Source organism: Pteropus alecto, unplaced genomic scaffold, assembly GCF_000325575.1.
Source record: "Pteropus alecto unplaced genomic scaffold, ASM32557v1 scaffold73, whole genome shotgun sequence".
Lineage (NCBI taxonomy): Eukaryota > Metazoa > Chordata > Mammalia > Chiroptera > Pteropodidae > Pteropus > Pteropus alecto.
Window position 1 is genome coordinate 6,119,079 of NW_006436284.1, and position 14,141 is coordinate 6,133,219.

Below are 14,141 nucleotides of genomic sequence, written 5' to 3' on the forward strand. Positions count from 1 at the left end.
CAGGAGAGTGTGCCATCATTGCTCTAAGCCAAGGGTAACCCCTTTCCACTTTGTCAGTGATTTGTTTAAGGGAGGCAAATTATCCAGTTCTGACAATCAGGTGCAAAAAGTCTGAAACCTGCCGAAACCTGCTACAAATTTCATTTTCCTTGTAAAAGGTACAGATGTGGCTTTCAAAGCTTCTTCTTTTTCCTTCCATTTTCAAAGTGGAAATGATGCTTGAAACTGCAGGAGCTATTTTGGGGCCCCGAGGCAATAAGTACAAGAATAAAAAGCCAATAATCAAAAATGGAGACTCTAGGGGACAGAAGACAGAAAAAGCCTGGATTCTTGATGATATGATAGAGCGCTGAGCTGCTAAATTTCTTATTAGGTGAGACACATAAATGTCTTTATTGCTTAAGTCACTCTTAATTGGGTTTTATGTTACTTGCAACTAAAAGCATTCCTATCAGATATTCTTTTCTTTTGAACAGCACCTCTTTCTGAAGTGAACATACTACAACCTTCCTTGTGGCCCAATTCCTATCTTTATTTCCAGATGGCTGCAAGGATCCCTGCTTAGATATTTCTAGGGATTATGGTATTAGCTAGACTTAAGGTACGATTTCATCAAAGAGTATTCGCATTTTAACGAAGGATTCCTGTGATGAGAAAACTTTCCTAGAGACAAAGACATAAAACCATGATGGCGGAATGGCAGGTTGGGGGATAGGTACTTTGTAGAGGACTGAGACCCTTATTTCTGCCCCTTCTGCCCAGCATATAAGTGACCACCTGGTTTACCTATGCACATTCCCCAGAGCCTTGCTACTGAAAGTATAGTCCACCAGCAGTTGAGGACTTTTAAAAATACAAAATTTCATGCCCAGATCTACTGAATCAGAACCTGCATTTTAACAAAGACTGCCAAGTGACTCATGTACATTAAAGTTTGAGAAGCACTTCCCCAGAGGACACAGAATTGCTAAAATTAGAAATAAGCTCAATTTTCTAGTACCAGGTGTTGAGTTGGCAAGGCACAATGTAATAAGAAAAAAACTCTTACTTAGTCTTTTTATCTGGTTATAGAGATTTGGAGTAGATTAGATGTGTTGAATAAAGAAACATAATTCAGAGACATCTCAACATGGAGACAAAACTACCCAGCACAACCACACATATTTCAAGATTATATCTTATTTCTAAAAGAGACATAAGTTGTGAAGATATTGAGAGACAGAGATGGAAATAGTGTGGTCTCAGAAGGGCCTACTGGAGCTGAACATGTTGTCACATTATAGGCTCTCAATTAGGTCGCTTTAGGTCAGGATCCACCTGCTCCCTCAGAGACTCAGAATCTCATTACAGAGAGTGCCTGGTGATTAGGCTGTAAGAATTATCCATATCAATAAAAATAAACATTAGTTTGTATGAGACACAGGATGTCAAAAATTAATTTACATGAAATATATAGCCATCACCTGGACGGAAAAGCTCCTCTTGGCCTAGTCCAGAGAATTTTCTCATGTTAAGAAGCTTCGTAGGATCCCAAGTCATACTGATTTATCAGGAGACATCCCTATTCCAGGGACCAGAATGCTTTAAAGTTCCTACAGTTAGATCATTTTTCCCCTAAGACAGACTTACATGGGAGGCAAAATCAAAACGAGAAGGATGCTTTATGTGCACGGAATCAAGATAATGAGGAATCAAGATAAGGAGCTTTGGATGAATATGTATTAAGAGCACCAGGCTGAGATAGCTAGCTATAGCCAGCTCACTATGGGGACAGTATTAATAAACGCTGATAGCAAAGGCTCCCCGTCCCTGAATAGTTTCAGCCGATATTCATCCCACCATTTTCTGAACTTCTATGTTATTTCTTTATATCTTCTATGCTTTTAGTCAAGTTATAATCAACAATGTTTCCTGGGCAACATGCGATCTTTTTCAAGTGAGTTGTATATCCTTCTTCCAGTCTAATATGTGTTGATCTTACCATTTAAAATGCAGAAGTCAACATCATTTCACTCAGTTCCCAGTTCTTAGTAGGCATCTCATGGTTGCCCTCAAACACTAGTATAGTATAGACAACAAGGTATATTCACAGTTCTACTTATTGTCATTAATAGGTGCTGTGGGGGTACAGTATCATGGTCCCCAACTTGTATGCCTCCACAGGAATGTGCCAAATTAACCCATCTCCTCAATCCTTGGGAATGCAGGCAGATTCTGAGTGGTTGTTCCCTCCCTACAACAGCATGTTAAAAACCACAGTAACTTCTGTGTGTGTCAGAACATGAAAACGGCTGGAAACTCCTAGTACGGTGGACTGACCCTTGAAGTCAGGGTACCACTAGCTATGTAGGCAAACTTTTGCGGTCACTACACTCTCTGAATCTCAATATCTGAGATGGTGGACCAAAGCTTACTCGATGCTGAACTCACAAGTTCGTGTACATTCACTTAGTGTCTTAGTTCATTCGGGCTGCTATAACAAAAATACCATAAACTGGGTGGCTTATAAACAAAAAAAACTTATTTCTCACACTTCTGGAGGCAAGTCCCTCCAAGCCCTCAGATGATGACAAGCTTTTTTTCCCTCATGAAGTTGGGCAGCTATTTTCATAAGGCCCCTCTAAACGCTAGTGATACTGTGAACATTTTTCAGAAACCACGGGGAAAATGATCCCACAATCAGTTATCATGCGGGCACTCTTCACTTGTCAGGGAATTTGGCGTGTCCTTGGGTGCTGCGTTCCAGCTCGGGATTTCTACTCTTCAGATTAAAAAGTCATTACAATTCTGTTTATTTTAGAAAAGACTAATGACTCCCCTTCCTCATTTCTCAAGAACAGACTTTCGTCTGTCTAGAGTGAGTCATTAAATATATCGGCTCAGCCACTCTGGCTGCAAGATTACAGATATAAAATAATTTGATTTGGACAAAAAACAGCTGGAGCTTTCTGTATGATATTGAGGCTTCAATCCCATGTGGATAGAGACAGAGAGGAAGTGTGACCGGTAAAATTTCCATGATGGTCAGAAAGACAAGCCCTCCACTCTAATCAGCAATCTTCCCAAGACCCTCTGACTTGTCGCCTTCAATAAGATGTCTCTCAATTAATTCACATCAAGTCAACTTAACCCAGTTCAACCAACCCTTGCAAGCTACTCTCATGAACACTATGGAATATAAAAAATAAACAAGAAGGAATATTTATGCTCAGGAAGTTTATGGTCTACCAGTGGTGGTTAAACAAAACCCACGAAGGACTGAGACTGATTGTGGTAAGTGCTATGGTGTTTGAAGAAAGGGAGCGTAGAAAGGCAAGCTCAGTCCTTAGACGTGACTTTCTGGAGGAGGCGGTGTTAGAGCTAATCTTGAAGTACCTTGACTGGTCTTGTGTGTGTGTTTGTGTGCGCGCGTGTGCACGCACATGAGTTCACACACACATGTACATAAAGGTGCGCAGGGGTTAACCAGAGGGGAGGTAAAACATTCCAGGAAAAGGTACTTTATTAAGTAAACACATGGAGGCAGAGAATTGGAGTGTATGGATAAGGTGTGGGAAAATCAGAGTTGGAGGGGGTTTTAGGTCCAAACATTCACAAACTTTGATGTGTATTAGATCCACCTGGGTAACTTGTGAAAAAATCATCAGCCTGGGTCTCCTTCCTGGATTTTATAAGCTAGGCCTCCGGGACTTGGAGATGTTAATAATTAACCAGGGTCATACTGCTCATTAATTAGCAGTCGAACTAGCTGAAGAACCTGTTTTTAGAGGACAGGAATTTTTTCTTTTTTTTTTTTAAGGGACCTGAGGTATAGGATTTGTGAAGGGAGTTATAAGAGAGAAGACTAGAAAACTAAGTTGGACTCAAATTATAGATTAGAGGAAAGGTTAAGGAAATTGAAATATTTCTATTGGTATACAGAGTTATTGAAGGTTTCAGAGGAAGAAGGGACATTGTTAAAGTAATCAGAGATGCGATCTAGGAACAAAATTTACAAATCAGCCTGTTGACTAGAGATAAAATTTCAATTTGCTTACAGGTTTCATGTCTTCCTAGGCAGCTAGGACCTCTTACCCTCATCTGTAGCATGTTCCCTTTAAGCCCGTAGAGGCAGATTTTTTTCTTCCCCCTCATATAAATGATAACATATCTATGAGAAAATATCACTTCATCAAGCATGTTTCAAAACAGCTCATTGAACCCCAAGGATGCAGAGTCAATGAGAGGGATGTAAATGTTCGTCCAGCTCCTGGCCCAAAGACAATATATATCAATCCTCCCTGGTCCACCTCTGTGGTAAAAGTTATAGCCCCTAGTCTACACCTGAGGATAAAGAGAGACTGTAGATAGGTGACCACAATGCTTCACCATGGCCAGGACAACAAATCAGGCATCTACTCTACAGATATTGGGCCTCTCGACAACTTCATGAACAGATGCAGAGCCAGGGAATCAGAACTGTGTTGCTTCTGAAGGCCTGTGGGGTCTGGAAGCCCAGGAGTTTTGTGGTCTGAACCCTATTTAAGGCTATCTTGCTTATTGCAAGCTGAGAAGGAGGGATGAGAAAGATGCTTGAAACCTGACCTGCCTTTAGCACAACAGATATTTATTTATACCAGTCAATGCTGGCCTTGGGAACACAACTACTGTGGCCTGAATGGCTGCTCAGTGCATACAACACCTGTTGTCTCATACCTTCACCATGAGTAAGATCCTCCAGCCTTTAATCCTAATTTGTCCTCCTTCTTTTTGTCTTCTGGGAGTAAAATACAGTTTCAACTGAAAGATTAAACAAAGATACAAAGGGAAGCACTCCTTAGAGGAGAAAGCTCAAGATTATAATTAAAATATTGGCAGCTTTATTGATGCCAGAGAAACTATCACCTTGGAATAAAAATTGGGCTAAAATAATCCAGAATGAGGAAAATCTTTTTAAAGAATTATCTACACCATGTATAAATTCATCTGCATTTTGTGTGAATGGCAGAAGGTAAGAAGTAACAAACCTTTCGTTACACTTTGCTCAAATGCTGTGTTTCTCTATGGGAGATGCTATTAGTAATTTGGGAATTCTGTGTTATGCACAATTTTCCCACATTGCAAGACACTCAGCATTTCTGGCTCCTCCCCTATGTGCCAGGAGCACTCCTCAGGCATTGTAAAGTTAAAATATCCCAAGAATACTTTCTCTAATGTTTCAGAGTGCATTGCATAAATTATTTTCTTTAATCAGCATAATGAGTTAAAATATTGGTAACCTCTTCAGATGATGAACTGAAGCTCCAAATGGATTCCTGGCTCTTTCGCATGGCTAGTGAGGGGTGCTGCTTGCTCTCAAACCCCAATAGGCTAACTCTGGGTTCAGTTCCCTTTCTAAAATATTATGCTGCTTTTCAATAGAGGCAGAGACTCAGACTTGATTTTAATCAACAAATAAATACATGTAACTGAACTTTTGTTGTTATTATTTATATGTCTAGCTACCTTCCAAGGAGCATGGATCTCGTTAAACAGAGGACACTTTGTTCTGTGGGGTCTTTGATGGAGGGTTAGAAGTAGGATCTAAGGGGAACTAAGTTAGTTTGCTTAACGGAGGGATATGATAATGGAGCTCCCAGGAATGATAAGAGAGAGCAGGGAACAGGAGACAGAGACACTAGACCTTGTGAGCCCTTGAGTTATAGGACATGACCCACCCATGCACTCTTATCCATGAGTCCCAAATCTTTGCAGTTCATGAAATGTTTAGAGAAAAAAAAAATTTATTTGGGGGGTATAAAATGGCGAAAGCCTGAATATTACACGTGGGTTGTGTTACACATGGAACCAGAAGCCATGGAAGTATAAGCTCCTCTGAGAATCAGCAGAAATCAAGGGCGAGGCCTGGGATTTTCACAGATGTGGAACCAGTTAATTTACCCAGGCATCTGAGATTGTAGGAGTACCAGTTCACATCTGAATTGTAGGTGATTCAAGTGAGGGTTGAAACATTGTTGGGTTCTAGAATACTTTCCAGGTATTACAGGGAGGAGACCTAATAAGTATCAGAGAAACTTTTCCAAAGGCAATCTAAAGATTTCTCTCCTTATTTAAGAAAATTCACACAGTATTTCAAGTGACTGATCATTTCCTTCTCAGCCAGGTTAAGACCATAGGAGGCATTCTCTGAATAGAGTTAAAATTGGTGAATGTGGGACATAATGAAAACCCAGCAATAAATGCTTTGAAGCCGTATTCAGCTAGTGGCTCCAGAATTGTCGCTTTCATAAGCAGGGAGAAGCCAACCATTCCAGGTAATTTTCTGTAATAAGCAGAGAACGTTTAGTTATGTAACTCCAGATTTTACAAAAACAACAAAATGACACAGAATAACTGAATCCACATATGAAATGGAGATCAAATGTTAAGCACGATTATTATCCACTTACGACTGTTATACACCAAGATTCTCGTATAAACATCCAGTTCTCAATAAAGACTTGGTGAAACCTGGCTTGTATTCCTTTAAATGCACCAGTCTGTTCTTTTCTTGCTGGTCTCCTCTGGTTTGCGGCTTTCTTGTATTCAAAATCTTTTACTGCTTAGAAGCGTTTCTTATCTTTGCATGTGCGCTAATCTTTATGTGAGAAGCAGGAGATGGTCCCCCCTGAGTGCCTGCTGAGCCCTGCAGCTGAGAGTCTCACTGAGACCAGTGCTGGAGTGCTGCCTGATGCAGCCCTGGGGGAAGTCTCATGTGTTCTAGGCCACTGGTACCACCAAGGCTCCCAGTGTTCCAAACACTTTAGAGAGGAAGATAAAAGATAAAAACAGTGACGGCAAATTTTGTGTTACCTTCTTCTACCCTGATGCTTCCACAGGAGGTCTCTCAATCCTTGCTCACGTTCCCACTCTTCTAGTCTAACCTCTTGCCCCAAGGCAGGCTTCGGCCTGACATATCTCAGACACAATTAGTCAGTGGTTGACTTTCATTCAAATAATAATAAAAAATCAGAAGGGCATTGTGTTCTTTGAAGATGAACTTGATAGGCATGAAATCTCAAAAGAAATCCTGCAGGCATGAAGCCTGGGGTCCTCAGTGGGCCTCTCTCTGATTACTAGGCAGAGCTTGCTTGTCACAGTCAGTACAGAAGGAAAGAACTCTACCCAAATTTCCTTCTTCCCTTATTGGCTCTGGATTTCTACTGCTACCGATTTAGAATTCAGTATTTTATAAGAAAATGCCATAGAACAGAACAGCTACTGCTAAAGTAGGCAATTCTCAGGGTCCCAGAATTTAAAGGGGTTCTAGACATCATAGTCACAGGATATTCAAGGACATGTGTAAGGCTCACCAAACAGTTTTATTAATTGAATGATATTTACAGAATGCAATCAGAGTCCCAAAATTTCAAGAAAAAACACAATCTTAAACTAAACATCTTTAGCTAAATAAACCCTCCATACTTGCAAGTGGTACTTCACCTGTTGGTTAACCACCTGTGGAAGGTAGATCCCCTGAATGGGGTATTTTAATGCAACTACATCATAATGTTCATATTGAAGTATTTTTAACACATAGGAACAGTGGAAAGGCAACAGTGGGTAAGCTAGAGTTGGAAGTAAGAGAAATAGTCTTGATTCACTAACTCTCTGCATTGTCTTCAAGAACAGTAGGTGCTAAGTTCCATATAAAAACAGGCTCTCTTTGATTTATTTAGCAAGAAATAAACCTTAATTGGACTCTTTCTAAATCTTTTTATTTTAAAGACTACAATTTCACTGGCCCAGAAGTATCTAGAATAAATCAGACAACTGTATTCATGGCTTTCAGGACTTTAGAAGGAGAATTTGAGGCAAGTGTCACAGAAATGAGTTTATTCTATCCAATTCTGCATCTCCACTCTCTTTTAATGATGTTGAAAAGTAACAAAACAAAACAAAAACAAACAAAAACTCTAGTATAGTAACATCTAAAGGTGAAGAAGCATATTTCAAGTGTGTTATCAAAATTCCATTGACTAACAGAAAAATGTTACTGATAAATCTTGGCTAAAAGATAAAAGTTTACCAGTTTTTTTAGATATTCTTCCTCAAATATAAAATTATACCTCTTGTTGGCTCACATTTTTTGTGAGAACAATGTAGAATATAAAGGAAACACACATTTATAGGCACATGTGTGTACATACATGCCAAACTGTAATTCTCATTGATATTTTATTTTCATACAAGGTTTATAGTTAAAATCAGGCAATTAAAATCTTAAAATAATTTCACATTAAACCTTGATAGTTTTGAAATGAACTATCAAGGTTTTATTGAACACCAAGTAACCTAAACTTCGAGATTAAATCTCTTCTCTAGAACAAAATTCCATGAGTTTTTCCTATTTTGAGTCCTTTCTTGGAACAAGATGGGGTGGAAATACACATAATAACAATAACAATGAAATAATATAAAAGTAAATAGATGAATGCCTCGATCTTATGAAATAGCTCCGCCAACCTACAAGAACTTCATTTTGCTAGGCTTTCTTTTAGCACTTTGATTTCCTAGATGCTGCACGGCTTCTAAAAAATGGCAGAAATAAATCAAGGTGCAATACAAAAGGTAGCAAAGGCAAGACCAGTGATTGTGTTTCTGGTTTCACTAAGCTAAGACATTAGCAGACCCTGGCATTAATTACTTGGTATTAGGATAATTTTTTTCAAGCATCAGATTTTTTTTTTTTTTTAAGAAAGAAAACTCTTATCGCTAGAGGGGCAGGATGTGCACAGATTATGTACAGGGCCTGTATGGAGGTCTGTATTGCCTGAATGATATAGTGGAAGGCACCAGAAAACCCATCTGTTTTCAGAATATCTTCTTCACTACCCTGTCACGGTTGCCCAAGTTTCTACCATTAAAGATTTTATTGATTAGATTTAAGATAGTGATTTTCTAACTCATTTAAACTGCGACACTCTTCCATTTAACAAAATTTTATTCAGAGGTCTAATAAAAAACATAAAAGCAGAGATGCTGTAGCTGAAGTAGGTGATCCATTGAATCAACCCCTTATTCCCTCTGAAGCACAACCGCAAACTGATAAGGCTCGTTGAGGCACATTTGAAAAACCACTGAGTTAAGACAGCTTCCCAATAGATGTGCACAAAGGGTTATAGAAGTTGGGAGGTATCGACTCCTTCAGCCCTCAGTGGTAGGGATTGGGGGACAGGTGGAGTTGTGGTCTGGCCCACCCTTTGTGGCCCATTGTCTCTCATTTGTATTTATCACTGTGTATGGTAAAGCTATTGTCATTTTCTCTGTGGGCCAGACATAAAAAAAGCTTGAGGAGCAATAGGCTAGGGCCTTGTTTTCTGATAGAGGTTATCACACCAAATTATTACTGGTTATTAAAACATTTCATCAACATTTCTGATGAACTTTTTCCCTGCCAATTCTCTATGGAAAGGAAATACGTATCAAGCACATCTTGATAGGGGAGATAATGAAAATATAGGTTATAAGCCAGCTTTCTCAGGAAGGAAAGAGTAGAGTAGGAGGCCATAGGAGAAGGCCAGAAGTGAGATTCCAGATGGCATGGAGCCGGAGGGAACAACACGAAGACGAGAGAAAAAGGATGCTCTGAGAAGAACTGGGAGGCCTCCGGGGCCAGGGCCATTCTCTCCCTCCTGACGAGGACCAGCCTGCCTGTGTCGAGATCACGCACGCAAACAGATTTTATTTCTGAGGGAGATTTTTCACAGTGTAAGTGTTCATTTGTGAGAGCCAGATATGTGGATTATTCACCTGGAAGAAGACACACTTGGATTTCAAAAGGGTTGATGAGTAATTCCAAGTGGGAACCCATCGCAAAGGAGACAGGCCCTGACAGTCTCCCACTGAAGAAACAAAGCTTCTTCCCGGCGTCCTGTCCTCAGCGTCCTGTCCTCTTCTTCTGTTTCTCAACTTCTTTTCCCATGGTTCTGACTCACAAGTGTCAGCCACTGGAGCGGCTCCCCATCTCCCAGCCCTTAGAGATCTCATTGTGAGCGCTTTCTTCTCATCTCCATCCACTTAGTGCTGGGCACCCATCCAGACACGATCCACTTTTCCAAAGGAGCCCCCTGAGGCGCAGCTTCCTGGCAGGCACCTTCCACAGGCAAAAATGATTTGCCTCTGAGGACTGATGCGCCAGACGGACAATCCGAGGTTTATGGTTTTCCAGCAAGGGGTTTCACAAAGCTTTGCCAATTCCCCTCTTGCCATTGGCCAATTCCCTTTCACTGGCTCTCCCTGCCTGTCATCTGCTTTGTCAGCCAAATCCCCTTTCATTTTTCTCAGCTTCATCTTGGACTCAGGCCTAGTAAGGCCTGTCAAGAAGATTCCTGACGTATGAAGTTTTATGTCTCTTCCACCACCATCCTGAGAGGCATTGCTTGTTCTTCACCTCTGTGATACGTTTCAGAGGAGTGCATTCTCATGGCTTAAGTGGTGTATGTCTGACCCAGCACCAAGAGGATAAGAGCACACATAATTATTTTCAAATGGGAATTTGAATCAAAACGTGGAGCAATGGAAATAGAATCCTCAGGAGAGATTTGGGGGAAGGGAAAAACGAGTGAAGGGAAAACTAAAATAAAGAATGTCCTTGTAAAAAATGGGAAATCTCTTTAGGGAGAGTCAAAAATTACACTCCAAATGGCACACTTGTTTCGGAATCAGGAAGCCTTGATTTTTGTCTAAATCTACTCTTCACCCAAATCCTTCTTCTAAATATTCGGGGCCTGTCCAAAATTCACTTAAAAAAAAGCCAAATTGCTCATTTTTTCGGCATGATCCCTCAGTGTATGAGAGTATACAGCTCACCATTGCTTGCACACAACTCTGTATCCATCCCAGGGACTTGCCAAATGCAGTTAGTTCTCTTCCCAAAAAATGACCCTGGCACCTATTTGAGTTTTTATTTCTTTGTTTAATCTAATGTTTATTGAGGCTTACTAGGTGCCAAGCACTTTACACACATTAGCTCATTTAATTCTCATAACAACTCTGTGATACAGATATCATTATTGTTCCCAGTCGAGGATGATAACGTGAGGAAATGAACTGAAAAAGTTTGAGCCATTTGTTCAAGGACGCACAGCTATTACTAAGGGACAGAAACAGAATTCTAATTCAGGTATGTCTGACCACGGAGCTCAAGCTCTGATCTAGTTACACTCTCGTTGTCTCCTTTGTTGAATGGTTTTAATGAGTTTAACGTTTAAACTACTTTGCTTCCTTGCTTTCCCTGTCCTTGGGTCATGACACTCACTGGCCCTCAGTTCACCTCGACAGATTTCAATAACTTTGACTCTTAGGGCAGAGGTATTGGGGATTTTGCGCCTTCCCTTATCGAAGTTCCGTAGGGTGCTAAGGCAAGTTTGCACCCACCACTCTCAGAGAAGTTCGAGCAGTGCTTTTCAAAAGTCTTGAAATAGTTAAGCTTCACCTCCCTCTGTTATGATCATAACTCAATTCTCAGGGTAAGCCTTTGCTTCTGCCACTTAGCTCTCAGATTAATTTCAGCCCCACAAGCAACTGGGAGGCTTGAAATTTGTGAGTGCCTCCACGGCTGTTAGTAACCCTCAGAGCCCAGTAACTGGTGTTCACAGACTAGAACCCGGGAACAATCTCTTGTTCTTTTGTCCTTTTTCCTTTTCTTAGCAATATTGGGAACAAGGATGAGTATTATTGGCAAGGCCGTTTGGACTCTTCAAATGAGAGATGTCAAAGGCAGGATCCTGTGGGGGTTTAATTATTCTATTCTCAACCACGCTGCAGCCTTTCTGTACCAGACCTCTGAGTCATGTTTCTAACAAGTCTATCTTCATCTGCATCCCCAAGGGACCCAGGGAGTAGAGACTGGAAACTTACAGTGAGATGGTTCAGAGTCTTTCAAAGGAGCTGATCAGCATAGCATTAGGGAGAGATTCCCTTCCCCTCTCTGCTCTCCTTTTATCAAATCCCTTTGGCCTCAGAAGGCCAGCCAGCTCCCAGCCCCCTGGCCCAGCTGCTACTTCCTGCCTAGGCAAGTAGGGGAATCGTGCTAGGGAGGGAGATGGACTAAACTTCTCTCTAACCTGTGTGTTCAGCCTGCTCTTACTATATCCGCTATGGTAGCTTTTGCACTGCCAAGGCTACAATGTATGAGGATGTTCTTTCCCCTTTTGAGTACTACATTTTGAATGCAGGAAGCCATTGTGAAGAGACACAGATAATAAAAGTTACCATTTCTTAAGTGACTTCTGTTGTCAGGCACTTCATATACAGTGTATTACTTAATCCTCACAAAAACACTGCAAAGGAGATTTTATTTTATTTTCCTATTTAGGAAATTAAGGATGAACAAGATACACCTAGTGAATCACTTAACTAGCACATGATGGAGCAGGAATTTGAATCTGAAGTCCATGGTCCTTCTACTGCTCGCCTTTCCCTAATAGATTGTGGCCTGTGGCCTGGGCAATGGTCTTCCCTTGGGGAAATCGGCCAAGGCAAAATCAGCCTTATTGATTATTCTTTTTATCTATCAAAAAATATGAAAAAGATAAACCCAAGTATTACATAATATTATAATGTCATTTCAATGGATGATACAAATTTTAAAACACAACTAAGCACTCCTCAATGTAATTAATTCACTCATTTTCTTCTCTAAGTATGAGTAAAACCTGAATTTTTACTAATTCTCGGATTTCGGGTTTGGAACCTCCTCCATTTTCTCTATATCACTAGAATGTTCTGCAGTTTCCATGTCACCATCTCACCGTCAGCATCGCTATAGTTCTTTTATGGTGGCAAAAGGCTACAGGGCTGGCCTGTGGGCTCAAAGCCTGATTGCCACTTATTGAGGGCGAATCACCTCATTGGATTATTGTAAAGATTAAATGAGTTACTAGATTCAAAGTATTTAGAATAAGTAGACCTCAAGAATTTTAATTATTATTTTAAGTAATGTTTTCAAGCGTTCTAGAAAAAGAAACGTATCCGTGATTGCTTTCTAATGTTGTTGCTCAGTGGCAAGTAGAAGACAACCCATGTGTTGTCCACTTGAGGGAGCTTTGCCATTTCTGGGAGGACAGCTGAGAAGTCCCATCTTTGGGCAGAGACAGAATTAGTGTGGATAATAGTTGAGTGTTGCTTAGCATTATAATGAGATAGGACTCAAAGGAGAGAGAGACCCTTTTGATCCATCTCTGTCTTTTATAATAAAAATTATCTTATTTTAATAAAAAGAAAGAATCAAAAGAATCAAAATACTGTCTTGCCAGAGTGAGAGGGCATTTCTAATTTCAGCAGCATGGTTCCCACCGTGGAAAGGAAACTATTTTATATTGGAAGAAAATAAATAAAAATATTAGCAGTGGTTGTCTCTGGATAGTAAGACTACTATAAATAGTTTCATTTAGTTTTGGGAGCACTTCTCCATAATTTCTAAAATCTTTGATGAATATACTTTACTTTCTCAATAAAAAAGTTATAAAAAATAAAGTTACAGGAATTGTATAAATTAATGGCCAAGGTTCCTTTAAGCTCGTCTATTCTCTGTCAACAATTCTTTTGATACCAGTCCTGACATTTTCCCATCATTTTCTTTTGGATATATTCATGAGATTGCTAAACTTATGCTTGTCCTAATAAATCTAACTTTAGGAACAAAACTCATCATCCTTCTCTTCTGCCCTTGTGCCTCTGGCTGAAATCAGACAAATTCTAGGGAAAACATAGAATTTAATGTAAAAAAAAAAAAAAGAAAGAAAAAACCAACAGAAACACAATAGTACTCAGCGCTAGTCCAGACAACCTAATATTACCCATTTGGGTTGAAGCTACACAAGTGATTCAATCTGACTTCGTCTTGATTTGTAACATTTTTGCTCAAATACCTAGCCCTTACGAAAACTACTGAATTTTATTAATATTTCTCTACCTAATATTTCAAGTACTTATCAGCCTGTATAAGTCTTCCAAATACTTGTAAGACAAACTGAAGCTTTAGATTGAACGATGAGCTCAAAAGACTTCAGAATCTTCAGGATCAAATGAGAAGCTAATGAAAGATTTTAAAACAGTGGTCTTTTCTCACTGAATTTAGTTTTTTTTTTTTCTTTTCTACACACAACTCGGAATTTACT